Consider the following 15,639-nt stretch of genomic DNA (forward strand, 5'->3'; position numbering starts at 1 on the left):
TGGTTTGATTTTATTTTAACTTACTTTATTTCCTTTTCTTTCTTTCTTTTGGGTTTTTGGATGCCTGGTTTTGTTTTGTTTTGTTTGTTTGTTTTTAGATGCCTTCTTACAAAAGAGAGCAAGAAAGGGCGGAAAGGATCTGGGAGAAGTTGAGGAAGAGAAAACTGTAATCAGAATACACCCTACAGGGGAAAATAAAACTATTTTTAATTTTTAAAAAGAAGTGTTTGTGCTACTATCATAGAGGACCTGAGTTTGGTTCTAAGCATCCACATCAGATGGCTCACAACCACCTATAACTACAGCTCCAGGGGATCCAGCAGTCTATTTTGGCCTCTGAAGGAACTGCACTTATGTGCATATACTCACACATAGACACACACAATACAGATAAAATTAAAAGTAAAATAAATAAAATGAGGTAACATTTCTTTTGGCATTTATTCAGCTAGATTTTGGTATATATTTATCTTTAATGTCTGTTTTCTGCAGGATTGTATTTCTTGTTTGTTTCATGCTTTCTTTTAGACAGGAAGAGGGTTATACAATTTAAGTATCAATTCTATCAGTTGGTATTCTCTCTTTTAAATCAGATGACAAATTGTGAAGGAGTCAGCAAGGGTGCAAATTATTAAATGGTGGGGATTTTTTAATTTTTTTATTAATTAATCAAGTAATTAATTTTTCCCAGCCTGATCACAGTTTCCCCTCTCTCCTCTCCTCCCAATCCCTCTCCTCGACATCCCCCTCCCCACATCCACTCCCTCTCCCTTCCCTCCAGAGAAGTGTAGGCCTTCCATGGATATAGTCAGCCATGGGATATCAAGTTGCCGCAAGACTAGGTACCTCGTCTCCTATTAAGGCTGGATGAGGCAACTCAACTGGAGGAAAGGATCCCAAGGTAAGGCAACAGAGTCATTCTCCATCCTGCTCCCTCTGCCAAGAGTCCCACAAGAAGACCAAGCCATACAACTGCAATACATGTGCAAAGGGCCCAGGTCAGTCTTATGCAAGTTCTCTGGTTGGGGGTCCAATGTCCATGAACCCCCCGTGAGTCCAGGTCAGTTGACTCTGTGTATTTTTCTGTGGTGTCTTTGGTCCCACTGGCTTCCATAATCCTTCCTCCTCCTCTTCCACAGATCTACCTAATGTTTGGCTATGGGTCTCTGTGGTGATATTGTGTTCCCCAAAATATTGTGCACTCTAATAAACTTATCTGGGGTCAGAGAACAGAACAGCCACTAGACACAGAAGCCAGAAGATGATGGTACACATACCTTTAACCCTAGCATTCAAAAAGGCAGAGATCCATCTGGATCTCTGTGAGTTCAAAGCCACACTGGAAACAGCCAGGCATGGTGACACATGCCTTTAATCCCAGGAAGTGATGGCAGAAAGCAGAAAGGTATATGAGGCGTGAAAACCAGGAACTATCCTGGTTAAACTTTTAGGCTTTTAGCAGCAGTTTAGCTGAGATTCATTCTGGATGAGGACTCAGAGGCTTCCAGTCTAAGGAAACAGGATCGGCAGAGAAGTTGGTGAGGTGAGGAAGCTGTGGCTTGTTCTGCTTCTCTGATCTTCCAGCATTCACCCCAATACCTGGCTCTGGGTTTGTTTTTATTGATAAGAACTTTTAAGATTCGTACTACAGGTCTCTGAATCTGTTCCAATTAATTGCTGGGTGATACCTCTCTGAATGGTGGAGGTTTTAGTTATCCACCATATCAAGCAAGGAGTTGTGACTATTTAGTGTAAATCTTAGAGAAGTGGGTAAGTGGTAACTTTCAATTACATGAATAAAGTGATGGGAGCCCCTTCCACATGGCTGCCAATTTAGGTTAATCAGTGCAGTGTAGAAAAATATGATTGCTAGAGAATTCTCTAATACTGATAATTATATGTATCATCTATAAATAATCTATATCAGTGCTGTTAACTTCCCTAGTTAAATTTATTTTCATATATTGAAATTTAAAGATTAGTTTAAAGTATTTTAGACCACTGAGTTTTATAAACTTGATTCTTATATTTATTAATGTTAAGAGAGCCCTCATCAAAGAAGCTTCTCCTTATAGCAAACACAGACCAATGCAGTAAACTAAAATTCAGAGATCAATAGATCATAGCAAGCCCTGCCCTAATGTATGCACCTACACCACATCTCCAGCATGTATGGCTCAGGGAACATGGTGGAAGAGAGGGCTGAAAGATTTAAGAGCCAGAATATCAGGAAGCAGAACAGTCTCAGCTAGATAGAGCTATATAAACCAGACTGGAATAACGGCAATATCAATAGACATGGTAACATGTAAGGAAGAAATTTTCGTGGAACCCACCCCTAGACAAAGAATTATAGGAAACTATTGACACCTGGGAGGAGAATAATTAGCCTCTCTCAGGGATGAGTTCTCTTATTGATTATCAAATACAGAGCGGTCAGCCCTGAAGCCACATATACACACAACAAAAGCAGACTTTATAGCTTGTATTTATGTATTTGTATATATATATATATATATATATATATATATATATATATATATATATGTGTGTGTGTGTGTGTGTGTGTATATATATATATATATAAATGTAATAATAATAAGCAAAGAAAAAATAATTTCAGGGGAGGACATGAGAGGGTTAAATGAGGGTACCTTGGGGGAAAGTGGGGGCTGGAGGGAAGTTTTTCTAATTTAATTTAAAATGCATTTTTAAGCCATATGATTTCATAAAGAAAAAATCACTTAGATTCATGTGCAAATGGAGACAGATTTTTTTTCTAATGCATGAAATAAGTGCTCTGGGCAAGAAATTAGAATGTTGAAAACTTCTAGCCCCTTTATGGCCAAAGAATAGGGAAACAATGGGAAACGTGGCAGAAGTCCAAGGTTGTAGCTCATGGCATCTCTATCTCTGGTAATTTAGAGTGCTTCATTCAAGACAAGCTAGCCAATTTCTTGGGTACAAGATTATCTCTATATAAACATAGATATCGCTGTAGAACACAGAATGCCCTCCACTATAATACTAACTCTGGGGAAACCATAAATTAAGATAATTTACAGACAACACTTCTAAACAGAATAGAACCATTAAAAGTAGCATATTTTAGTTGATAAAGTCAAGATGGATAATGAAAAATGCACCAAGTTAAAAATTAGTCATTCAATTGCAAAGAATGTTTAGGCACCTATCTATTAAAACCAACTTGTAACAGCTGATAAGCTAGTGTGGATAGGCCCATTAAATCAGGATGCAAGCTGGACCTCATTTGCATCTTCTGATATTAAGGTACAACTCTAGCCAGGGAAATAGGTAGGCTAACTCAAAATCTTCCCCTGTCCCTCCTCTCCTCCAAGTCCAACCCTACAGTCTCACCCCTAGTTCTGCAGCAGATCTTCTGTGGTGCTCTCCTCACCCACTACCCATATCCCCAGGGGACTAACTAAGCTGATCCTGGTGCCACACCCTGCTTTCCTCCCTCCTGTGAACCCCCTCTCCCCACTCCAGTTCATCCACACTCCTAAGTGTTAGTTCCCAATACCCAGGAACACATTCTTACTTGGGACTCCACTGGCAGCACCAACAAAAACCAGAAGAATGTCCCACAAAACAACACACAGATATCACACTCTCCTAAGAACTAGAGAGGAAACAGAAACCAAGGATCAAAACACACCCCAACAAAGACAAGACCAGATATCAGCACCTATGATTACAACCTTACCAATTCCAAGTGCTTAGATACCAGAGGAAAAATACAATCGACAACAGCCAGGACAATATGTGTCCACTAGAGCCCAGCAACTCTACCACAGCAGGCCCTGAGCAGAATTTAGGCACAAATAAAATACCTTAAAATAGCTTTCAAGCATAAAACAGAGGTCCTGAAAGAGGAAATGATTAAATCCCTTAAAGAAATCTATGAAAACACAAACAGTGGAAGGAAATGAAAACACACACATATACACACATACACAGACACACACACACACACACACACACACACACACACACACACACCAAACAAAATAAAACAAAAGGAAAAAACCTTACAAAAAGGTTCAAATCCTGAAAGAGGAAATAGAAACAGTAGACTGAATCAATAGAAAACCCAAACTGAGGGAAATATGGAAATGAAAAACTCAGGAACTAAAGAGGAACCCCAGAAGCAAGACTCACCAACAGAATACAAGAGACAAAAGAGAAAATCTCAGGCATTGAAGACAAGATAGAAGGATATGTCTGTCATAGAAAATGTTAAAACTGAAAAACTGGCACAAAGCATCAGGAAATTTGGGTCACTATGAAAAGACCAACTCTAAGAATAATAGGAACTGAAGAAGGAGAAGAAACCAAGGTAAAAGATACAGACAATATTTTTCAACAAAATCATAGAAGAAAATTTACCAAATCTAAAGAGGGAGAAGCCTATTGAGGTACAAGAAGCATACACAACACTAAATAGACTGGACCTGAAAAGAAACTCCCCTTGGAACATAATAATCAAAATACTAACTATACAAAACAAAGAAAAAATATTAAAAGCCACAAGGGAAAAAGAGCAAGTGACACATAAAGTCAGACCTATTAGAATTTTATCTGACTTCTCCATGGAGACTCTGAAAGCCAGAAGTGCCCAGACAGATGTGTTGACTACAGATTACTATACCCATCAAAACTTTCAATCACCATAGATGGAGAAAATAAGACATTCTGTGATAAAGTCACATTTATACAATATCTTTCTATACATCCAGCCCTACTGAAGGTGCTAGGAAAAAAAAACAAAAACAAAAACAAAACACTAAACAACAACAACAAAACCCTAGAACCTAAAGAGAATAACTACATTTAAAAACCCCACAGGGGAGCCGGGCAGTGGTGGCGCACGCCTTTAATCCCAGCACTCGGGAGGCAGAGCCAGGCGGATCTCTGTGAGTTCGAGGCCAGCCTGGGCTACCAAGTGAGTTCCAGGAAAGGCGCAAAGCTACACAGAGAAACCCTGTCTCGAAAAACCAAAAAAAAAAAAAAAAAAAAAAAAAAAAAAAACCCACAGGGAATAAATAAAGAGACCAATAAAAATCAAAAGAGGGGGAGTACACAAACACATACATGAAAGCTCTTAAACAAAAAGAAGAAATCACATGCAAAAGTCATAAAGGAAAGAAATAATCAAACTCAGCACTGAAATTTAAAAAAAAAAAGAAACAAAGAACAATATAAAGAATCAATGGAACAAAGAGTTTTACTTTTAGAAAAAAAAAGGTTGAAAAATCCTTATTTAAATTAATTAAAAGGTAGAGAAAGAATATTTAAATAAAAAAAATAGAAATGAAAAGAGGGATATAACTACAGACACCAAGGAAATCCAGAGAATCATAAAGAAATACTTTAATAACCTCTACTCCACTGAATTGGAAAAATCTAAAAGAAATGTATACTTTTCTTGATACATATCACTTACCAAAGTTAAATCAGGGTTAGATAAACAATTTAAACAGACCTATAACCCCTAGTAAAATAGAAGCAGTCAGTAAGTCTCCCTATGAAAAAAGGCTTAGAGCCAGATGATTTTAGCACAGAATCCTATGAAACTTTCAAAGAAGAATTGATGCCAACACCCTTAAATTATTCCACTAAATACAAAAAGAAGGAACATTGCCCAATTCATTTTATTATCAGTCATCCTGATATCCAGACCACCTAAAGACCCAACAAAGAAAGAAAATTACAGACTATTTTCCCATGTGAACACAGATGCGAAATTTATCAATAAAAGACTTGCAAACCAAATCCAAGAATACATCAAAATGATCACCAACCATGATCAAGTAGGCTTCACCCCAGAAATGCAGGGATGGTTCAGTATACATAAACCCACCACATAAAAAACTGAAAGACAAAAACCACATGCTTAGATCATTAGATACAGAAAAGGCCTTCAACAAAATCCAATACCCCTTCATGTTAATAGTCCAGGAGATATTAGGAATAAAAGGGACATAAACATAATAACGGCAGTTTACAGTAAGCTCCTAGCAAACATCAACTTAAATGGATAGATGCTCTAACTCAGGAACAAAGCAAGATTGTCTGTGCTCTCCAAAGCTATTCAGATACAGTACTTGAAGTCTTACCTGGAGCGTTAAGACAACTAAAGGAGATCAAGGGGGTACCAATCAGAAAGGAAGAAGTCAAAGTATCTTCATTTGAAGATGATATTATAGTACACAGAAGTGACCTGAAAATTTTCACCAGGAAACTCCTACACCTGATAAACACTATCAGCAAAGTAGCTGGATACAAAATTAACTCACAAAAATCTTCCTATATACAAATGACAAACAGATTGAGAAAGAAATCACAGAAACAACAACTTTCACAATAGCCTAAAATAATAAAAAATTGGGGGAATAACTCTAGCCAAGCAAGTGAAAAACTTTAATTTTTTGAAGAAAAGATATTGAAGAAAATATCAGAAGATAGAAATATCTCCCATGCTCATGGATCAGTAGGGTTAATATAGTAAAAATGGCCATTTTACCAAAATTCAATGCAACAGATTCAACGCAATCATCCTAAAATTCAAAAACAAAATCTCACAGATCTTGAAAAGATAATTTTCATGTTTATACAGAAACAAAAAAATCCTAGGATAGCTAAAACAATCCAAAATAATAAAAGGACTGCTTGAGGTATCACCATCCCTGATTTCAATTTGTACTACAAAGATATAGTAGTAAAAACAGCCTGGTATTGGCACAAAAACAGACACATTGATCAATGGAATCAAATTGAAGGCCCAGACGTATATCCATATGCCTGATTTTTGATAAAGAATCCAGAAACACAGACTAGGAAAAGACAGCACTGTCAGCAAATAGTGATGGTCTACCTGGATGGCTGCATGTAAAAGAATACAAATAGATCCATAATTATCACCCTGCACAAAACTCAACTCCAAATGGATCATAGACTTCAACATAATACCAGATACACTAAAGCTGGTAGAAGACAGAGTGGAGAATAGCCTTGAACTCGTTGGTTCAATCAAAGATCTTCTGAAAAGCAGGTAAGCACAAGCATTAAGATGAACAATTAGCCATGGATCTCTGCATCCAGATCCCTCAGTCGTTGGATGGGGTTTCTAGCACGACAATTAGGGTGTTTGGCCATCCCATCACCAAAGTAGGTCAGTTCGGGCTGTCTCTCGACCATTGCCAGCAGTCTGTTGTGGGGGTATCTTTGTGGATTTCTGTGGGCCTCTCTAGCACTTTGCTTCTTCCTATTCTCATGTGGTCTTCATTTACCATGGTCTCCTATTCCTTGTTCTCCCTCTCTGTTGTTGATCCAGCTGGGATCTCCCACTCCCCCAAGCTCTCTTTCCCTTGACCTTCGCCTTTCATTACCCCCACTCATGTCCAGGCTGTTCATGAAGATCTCTTCCATTTCACTGTCACTGGGCAATCCCCATGTCTTTCTTGGGGTCCTGTTTTCCAGGTAGCCTCCCTGGTGATGTGAGTAGCAGTCCAGTCATCCTTGTTCCACATCTAGTATCCTCCTATGAGTGAGTACATGCCATGTTTGTCTTTCTGAGTCTGGGTTACCTCACTCAGGATGATTTTTTCTACATCCATCCATTTGCCTGCAAACCTCATGATGTCATTGTTTCCTAGGCCCCGGGTGGAGCTCTGGGAGTCCAATTAGAAAGAAAGAGGAGGGTTTATATGAGCGAGAATTGTTGAGACCAAGGTTGGATAAAGCACAGGGACAAATAGCCAAATGAATGGGAACACATGAACTATGAACCAATGGCTGAGGGGTCCTCAACTGGATCAGGCCCTCTGAATGAGTGAGACAGTTGATTAGCTTGATCTGTTTGGGAGGCATCCAGGCAGTGGGACTGGGACCTGTGCTCATTGCATGAGTTGGCTGTTTGAAACCTGGGGCCTATGCAGGGTTGCTTGGCTGGGCCTGGGAGGAGGGGACTGGACCTGCCTGGACTGAGTCTACCAGGTTGATCTCAGTCCTCAGGGGAGGCTTTGCCCTGGAGGAGGTGGGAATGGGGGGTGGGCTGGGGGGAAGGTGAGGAGGGCGGGAGGGGGGAGAACAAGGGAATCCATGGCTGATACGTAGAACTGAATTGTATTGCAAAATTTAAAAAAAAAAAAGATGAACAATTAATAAATGGGACCTCATGAAATGAAGAAGTTTCTGCATACGAAAAACACCATAATTTGGACAAAGCAACAGCCTACAGAAGGGGAAGATTTTTTTGTTTGTTTTTTGTTTTTCAAGACAAGGTTTTCCTGTGTAGCTTTGTGCCTTTCCTGGAACTCGCTTTGGAGACCAGGCTGGCCTTGAACTCACAGAGATCCGCCTGGCTCTGCCTCCCGAGTGCTGGGATTAAAGGCGTGCGCCACCACCGCCCGGCCGGGGAAGATTTTTATCAGTTACACACTTGACACAGGACTGATATCTAAAATACATAAAGAACTAAAAAAATTAAGTATCAAGGAAATAAGTAACTCAATTAAAAATGGGGTCCAAATCTAAACAGAGAATTGTCAATAGAGAAAACTCAAATGACTGAGAAAAACTTAAAGAAGTATTCAACAACCTTAGCCATCAGAGAAATACAAATCAAAGCTACTTTGAGATTTCATCTTAAACCTGTGAGGATGGCTAAGATCAATAAAACAAGTGACAGGTCATACTTGCAAGAATATGGAAGTGCAAACTTATAAAGCTGCTATAGAAATCAGTGTGATGGGTACTACAAAAGTCTACCTCAAGATCCAGCTATATCACTCTTGGGCATATACCCAAAGGATGCTTCATCTAACCACAAAGACACTTGCTCAACTATGTTCATTGCTGCTATATTCATAATAGCCAGAAATTGGAAACAATCTAGATGTCCTTTAACAGAAGAATGGGTAAAGAAACATGTGGTACATTTACACAAGGGTGTATTACTCAGCTATTAAAAGAAAAAAGACATCATGAAATTAACAGGCAAATGGATGCAACTAGGATAAAAAGCATCTTGAGTGAGATATCCCAGACCCAGACATAGTATCAGAAAGACAAATATAGTATGTATTTGCTAATATGTGAATATTAGTTGTTGAGTCAATGGTCACCAAACTACAATCCATTGAACCACAGAGGTTAGGAATAGAGTAAGAGACTAGAGGGAATAAATAGATCTGATTAGGAAAGGAAAATACAAAGATAATTAGGATAAATAAGGGAGCTTAACTGGGAGGATCAAGTAGAGAGAGGGAGGGCAGAGGAGTTGATGAAAGGAAAACTGGAATAGACAGCTGAAATTAAGGGCTGTTTGAGGGATAATATGGAAACCTAATGCAGTAGACACCTCCTAAAATACATACATACCTAAATGGCATTGCCAAATAATGGGAGACAGAGCCGCCCAACTGGCTATCTTGTCAACAAATGAAGCTTCTAGCACCAGGATTGGTTTTTATTTAATAAAGTTGTTGGCCAAAGGCCCCATGGGAATTCTCAAACAAGCCAAGCTATTGCCAGGATTATAGGTTACTGTCCACAAACTGACAGCAAGGCTCCATTGCTGAAGATAACACCTGTACAACTCACTGAACATGGAGTTCAGCTGGTGCCTACATAGAGCCTTCACCCGTTAGTCCTAGTATTTTTATTTAGTACAGGAAGGTACTCTGCATACTACCAAAACGGAAACGTTAACCCCATCCTGCCACAAACCCTTTTATCTACAATTCTGTTCTGCTTGTAGGATATGCTAAAGCAATGGTAGCACAAAACTTGTGGGAGTAATATCTGATTTAAGACCCACTGACACTCCAGATGGAATCCATACCTGACACTGATTTGGTTTCCAAAAACCTGAGACTAGATAATCCAGGATCCCAGGGTGAGACCAAATATTACTAGTCTAAAAAGCAAATGAACAAACAAAAATTGAGCGTGATAAAATTACTCCTAATGCTATTGTATACTCATAGAATAGTACCTTGCTCAGCCATCATCAAAGAAACTTTCTCCTGCTGCAGATGGAAACAAATACAGAGACCCAGAGCCAGACATTATACAGAGGGACCTTGGAACACTCAACCTTAAATGTGATGTCTCTATCAAATCCCTCCTGTCAGAACTCAGGAAAACCCACAGCAGAGTCTGAAAAAGTGTAATAGACAGAGCAAATGAAGGACACCAAGTAAACAAGGCCCTCTAAATCATGAACCATGCCCATATGAATTCATGGAGACTGGGGAAGTATGCATAGGGCCTGAATGGTCTGTACCAGGTCCTCTGTGTATAAATTATGGGCTTCAGTTCAGCGTATTTATGGGATTCCCAAGTGTGTGAATGAGTGGGTCTCTGGTTCTTTTGCCTTCCATTTGGCTCTTTTCCTTCTGTTGGTTTGTCTTGACCAAATCTGATGTGATAATTTTTGTTTTATTCTTTTATTTTATTATTATCCTTTAGAAGCCTGTTCTTTTCTAATGAAAGACAGAAAGGGAGTGACTCCAGATGGGAAGGGAGATGGGAAGGAACTAGGAGGAGTAGAAGGAGGGGAAACTGTAATCAGGATATATTATGTGAGAAAGTAATCTAGTTTCAATAAAAGAAAAATTTATAAATGGAATTAATTTATATTCCATAAAACTGTGGGCAAATGCAATGTAATTTTATAGTTTACTATATTTTTTTTTTATTTTATGAGTTGAGATTCTTGGGTACAACATTTACTTAATATTAAAATTTTATTTTCTAAAATAAAAATATTTATATGGACACAAACATCTATATATATATATATAAAATTGAATTAAATGTATGTGTTAAACTGAATCTATATATACATATATATACTGAATCTATACACATACACACACACACACACACACACACACATATATATATATATATATATATGAATATATGAGACCTAAAAGAAACATTTCTCTGGATTTCCTGACTTTTAAAGTTAGAAGTATGGTGTGTGTGTGTGTGTTCCCCACCTCCTCTCAGTGAATATGTGAAGTTTTAGATAGGTGCCTTTCTGCTTGATTTCATATGTGATAATTCATTCATTTATCCATTTATGTATACTTTCGTATATTCATTTATTCAGTGAATTTTATAGGTCAAATATAGGTTAAGCGGTTTCAAAAGATGTTAAATGAAACAATTTTCTACTACTGTCTCAGGGAATTCACTCGAAAAAAAATTATATATATATAATTAGTGTTTTAACAAAAGATGAACATTTATGAGGTAGCAATACTGGCAACTTTTCAGGTTATGTTCTGCTAAGTGCTTGTTTTGAGGATTCTTTCGTTTTGGTTGTCATGTCTGCTGAATTCTATAAGATGATGATAATCCTAGAGCCTAGCAGAATACTCCTGTGATGGATTTCCCAGAGCAGGTGAGAATTTTGGTGTCTTACCTTATTGAAATTGACAAAGGCAAATGGACCCAGACAAAGAGACTAAAATTGTGATGAATAGCAATCTAATGAGCTAAGTTGAGCAAACAGATATCATAAAAACAAGAATTTGATGTCTCGTGCTTGGAGGGACAAACTTGTTGGTGTGTTTGAAGTATACTTCTTTGGTAGCGCTAACTAGGCTGTGCAGATATGTAAACAATTATGTTCTTTCTACTGCAGAGAAATTTATCTTATACGCAAACATGTTTTCAAGATGCATCCTATAGTTGTTCAATTTTTTAAACTCATAAAAGGTAGTATAAATTGAGTCTTTAGTGAACCAGCACAGAAGTATGAAACAATAAAGTGATTTTATTTTTTAAAATTAGCTGTCTTTGAACTCTTGGATTACAATTTTAATCTGAAAATTTGAATGCTTGTCACAATGTTTAGCTTTGATCAGCTTCCTCCTGTCATTTTTTTTTTTTTTACCATGGCTGCTTGTGTTACAAGAACTTCTCTGCACAGAATTAGGCCTATTTATAGCAATATGTATTTTGAGCCAAGTTCAATACAGATGCACAGTTGACATGTAAGTCACATCAGAGATTTTTGGATGATGCTAATGATACTCAACTTTGGGGTCCCATGATTTGACTGACTTCAGGGGAAAGGAATGTTCTGAAGCAGAAACTCCTATTTTGCAATTTCCTAATTAGGTATTCTAATATTTGAGTGTGGAAAAAGCAGGACATAAATATTTCAAGAAAGCAACTTAGACTTAATGAATGCATTTTTCCAGCGGATGTAAGTATAATCAAAAACATATTACTAGATGTATTGTTTAAATTCCCAGGATATTTAAGTCTCTACAGTAAACATATATATATATATATATATATATATATATATATATATATATATATATATACATACAATTTCTAAAGAGAACCTGTTTAGTTAACGGCCAAGTTGTTAAATAGTATCTATGTTGTGTTACTTTTATTTTGAGCATGAAAGCCTTAAGAATCATGAAATCATTTGAAGTGAGAACAAATACTGATTCAAAAACAATTAGGAGATTTTTTTGTTTTTTGTTATTTTTTTTAAAGGAAACATTGGTGTGAACTAGACATCAGGGACACTTAATATGACCTTAGAGCAAATAGTATGAATACTACAGGCGCAAAAGGAAGCTGCTACCACTGAGGAAAAAATGGCCTGTGCATAGGAAGCCTTGTAACGTACACGAGAGGAGATGGTCAGGCTGAATCCACAAGATAAATGAATTTTGATGAATAGCCAGCATGGGCCTCCGTGTTGCTAGTCACCAAGGACCCTGTTTTCGTTGCCGGAGTTTAAGAGCTTTCTTGAAAATATACATACTTTAGTTCTATTATAAATCTGAACACATGTAAACTATCATGATTTCTTTGTAAGTAACCACTGGCATAGGTTTATATTCTTGTCTCCTTTTATTTTTAAGTAGTATTAGATGATAGTCAACATATAAAATTATATGTACATAAAAATTTCAAGTAAAAGCCAGGTGGTAGTGGCGCACGCCTTTAATCCCAGCACTTGGGAGGCAGAGGCAGGCAGATCTCTGTGAGTTCAAGTCCAGCCTGGTCTACAGAATGAGATCCAGGACAGGCACCAAAACTACACAGAGAAACCCTGTCTCGAAGAAAACAACAACAACAACAACAAAAAAAAGATTTCAAATAAAGCATGTAAAATGTGTTCTATGGATAAAATATATGGTAAATTTAACTTATAAAGTACAATAATTAAACACCCCAAGCTTGTAATCCACCTTAGGAATCAGAGCATTCCCAATAGCCTTCATCTGCTGGTGGGCTCCTTCCTGATCACATCTCTCAGCTTCCTCATATGCTGAAGATAACTGCTCTTTTGAGTCTAACTGCTGTTTCCAGTTGCTTGTTTGAAAGCAGTACAGTGGCTGAGCTATATTACATCAGGGAAATCATCAGTTCTGCAAACCAGGTTTTCGCTAAACATTTACCAGCACGTTGCTGACTTTATCCATCCTGTGTGTGCAGTTGAAATGCATTTGAGTCCCTACAGTGTAACAATTCCACAGCTCATTGGTTTCATCATCCATGAACATCCTAACAAGACTTGTTCACATTTCCTGGTGCATAAAGCTAGTTTCTCTACGATATTCATCTAGATACACAGTTCCTGGGTTTTCTATCATATAAATGCTCAAGATTTTAAGGTAATAGAAAACTTTTCTCAATTTATTTAGACACCACCTATAGGAAGTAAATCTCTGTCTTCACTAGCACTTTTTGCCAAAAACTGGGTATAAAACAACACTTCATAATAGTCTCCATTTGATTTTTCCTGGTTTCTAAGGTAATGGAGCATATTCCATATACATGACATTTGGACTTCCTCTTCTATGACATGTCTATTTAAACTGTTGATTATTTTTCAATGGATTTGTTGACCTTATTAAATTATAGGTGATTTTTATATTTGAATACTGACCTTTGGGCAATGAAAACTGTACTGCAGATACATTTTCTCATTTTGTGTTTTTTGATAAATAGTTCTTAATTTTATTGTTAAAAACTGTGTGTGTACGGCATGCATGTTGCTGTGTGTGGAGTATGCATGCAGGTATGGGCACTGTGTAGATGTTTACAAAGGCCAGAGGCTAGTGTAATCTTCTAACATTTCCCATCAGATTTTTATTTAAGACAGGGTCTCTCACTGACTCTGGAGCTCACTGATTAGCTGGACTGGCTGGCCAGTGAGTCCCCAGGATACTTCTGTCTCTACTCCACCAGCAAAGTGTTTTACCGGTGGGTTTGCATGTGTGCTACCCTGCCCAGTATGTTTATGCGGATGGCAAGGATGTGAACTCAGCTCTCATATAAGTGCAACAAGCACTTTCCCTGCTAAGCTGTCCCCTCAGCTCCATAGTTCTTAATTTTCTGTAGTTGAAGTTTTCACCATCTTTTAATCTCAATTTTAATTCAAGTTAAATTAATTAAAACGATAAATTATAACATGAAAACCCTACAGATTATTGGCGTACCTCAGAGTGTTTCATTTCAATACATGTAAGCATTTGTGAAATACTAATATAAAATTAAAAATGTTTATCTTTATAAACATTCATTATTTAATTTGTTTGTGGTAACAATCATTCAAAACACCCCTCTCTAGCTTTTGGAATGTATAGTGAATTATTATTTCATTTGTATCTATAAATGGTCATGGACTTTTGTGTCTTCTTTAAGATGTTGTCCATTCAGGCATATGGAAAACATTTTCCTACTATGATTTATCTAGTGATCCTGATTCCACTGTGTCCTGCTAGAATACAGGCAGTTAAGATGGTAGTAATGCATCTGAGATGCTCCTGGAGGAGCATTACATGTACCACCGGCTCTGCAAGCATTTTGAAGGGCTAACTTTAACTTCATATGTTAAGTAATGAAGTTTTTATTGCATCCTATAGAAGTGGGTATGGAATAAATACTATTAATTTTGAAAGATAATAAAGTAAACATCTGTGGTGCTGGATGCCACAGATTTTGTCAACTTGACACAAAACCTAGACATAACTGGTTAGCTTTGGTCAACTTGATGTAAACTAGAGTCACCTAGGCAGAGGGAATCTTAATGAGCAATTGTTATGATCAGATTAGTCTGTAGAGCATTTTCTTGGTTAGAGATTGATGTGGGAGGGCCCAGCCCCAGCCCATCTCTGGGGGTGCTACCTCTGGACATATGGTCCTGGGCAAGCTGAGCAAACTATGGGAAGTAAGCCAGTAAGAAGTGTTCTTCCATGGTCTCTGCTTCTCCAGATGATAGACTGTGACTTGGAAGTGTAAGCTGAAATGCCACACACTCACACAAGGTGGTTTTGGTCAATGAGTTATGACAGCAGCGTATACCAAACTAGGATACCTAGAAAGGGGGACTCTCAAATGAGGAATCGCTTCCATTAGATTGGCCTTTGTGCATGCCTGTAGAACAGTTTCTTGATTAATAATTGATATAGGAGGGCCCAGCCTACTGTGGATGATACCATGATGAGGCAGGTGGGTCTGGGCTGTACAAGAAATGTAGCTGTGCAAACCATGAAGAGCAATTAAAGCAGCGTTCCTTCCTCCCTGGTCTCTGCTTCAGTTCTTGCCTCCAGGTTCATGCCTTGA

General features: G+C 37.8%; 1 protein-coding gene across 6 annotated transcripts in view; it reads right to left on the reverse strand.

Moving 5' to 3' along the window:
* LOC131903434 (uncharacterized protein C8orf34 homolog) overlaps nucleotides 1-15,639 on the reverse strand; it is a 137,543-nt gene that overhangs the window by 76,843 nt on the left and 45,061 nt on the right. The gene's annotated exons all lie outside the window — the stretch shown is intronic.

This window comes from Peromyscus eremicus, chromosome 2 (genome assembly GCF_949786415.1).
Source record: "Peromyscus eremicus chromosome 2, PerEre_H2_v1, whole genome shotgun sequence".
Taxonomy (NCBI): Eukaryota; Metazoa; Chordata; class Mammalia; order Rodentia; family Cricetidae; genus Peromyscus; species Peromyscus eremicus.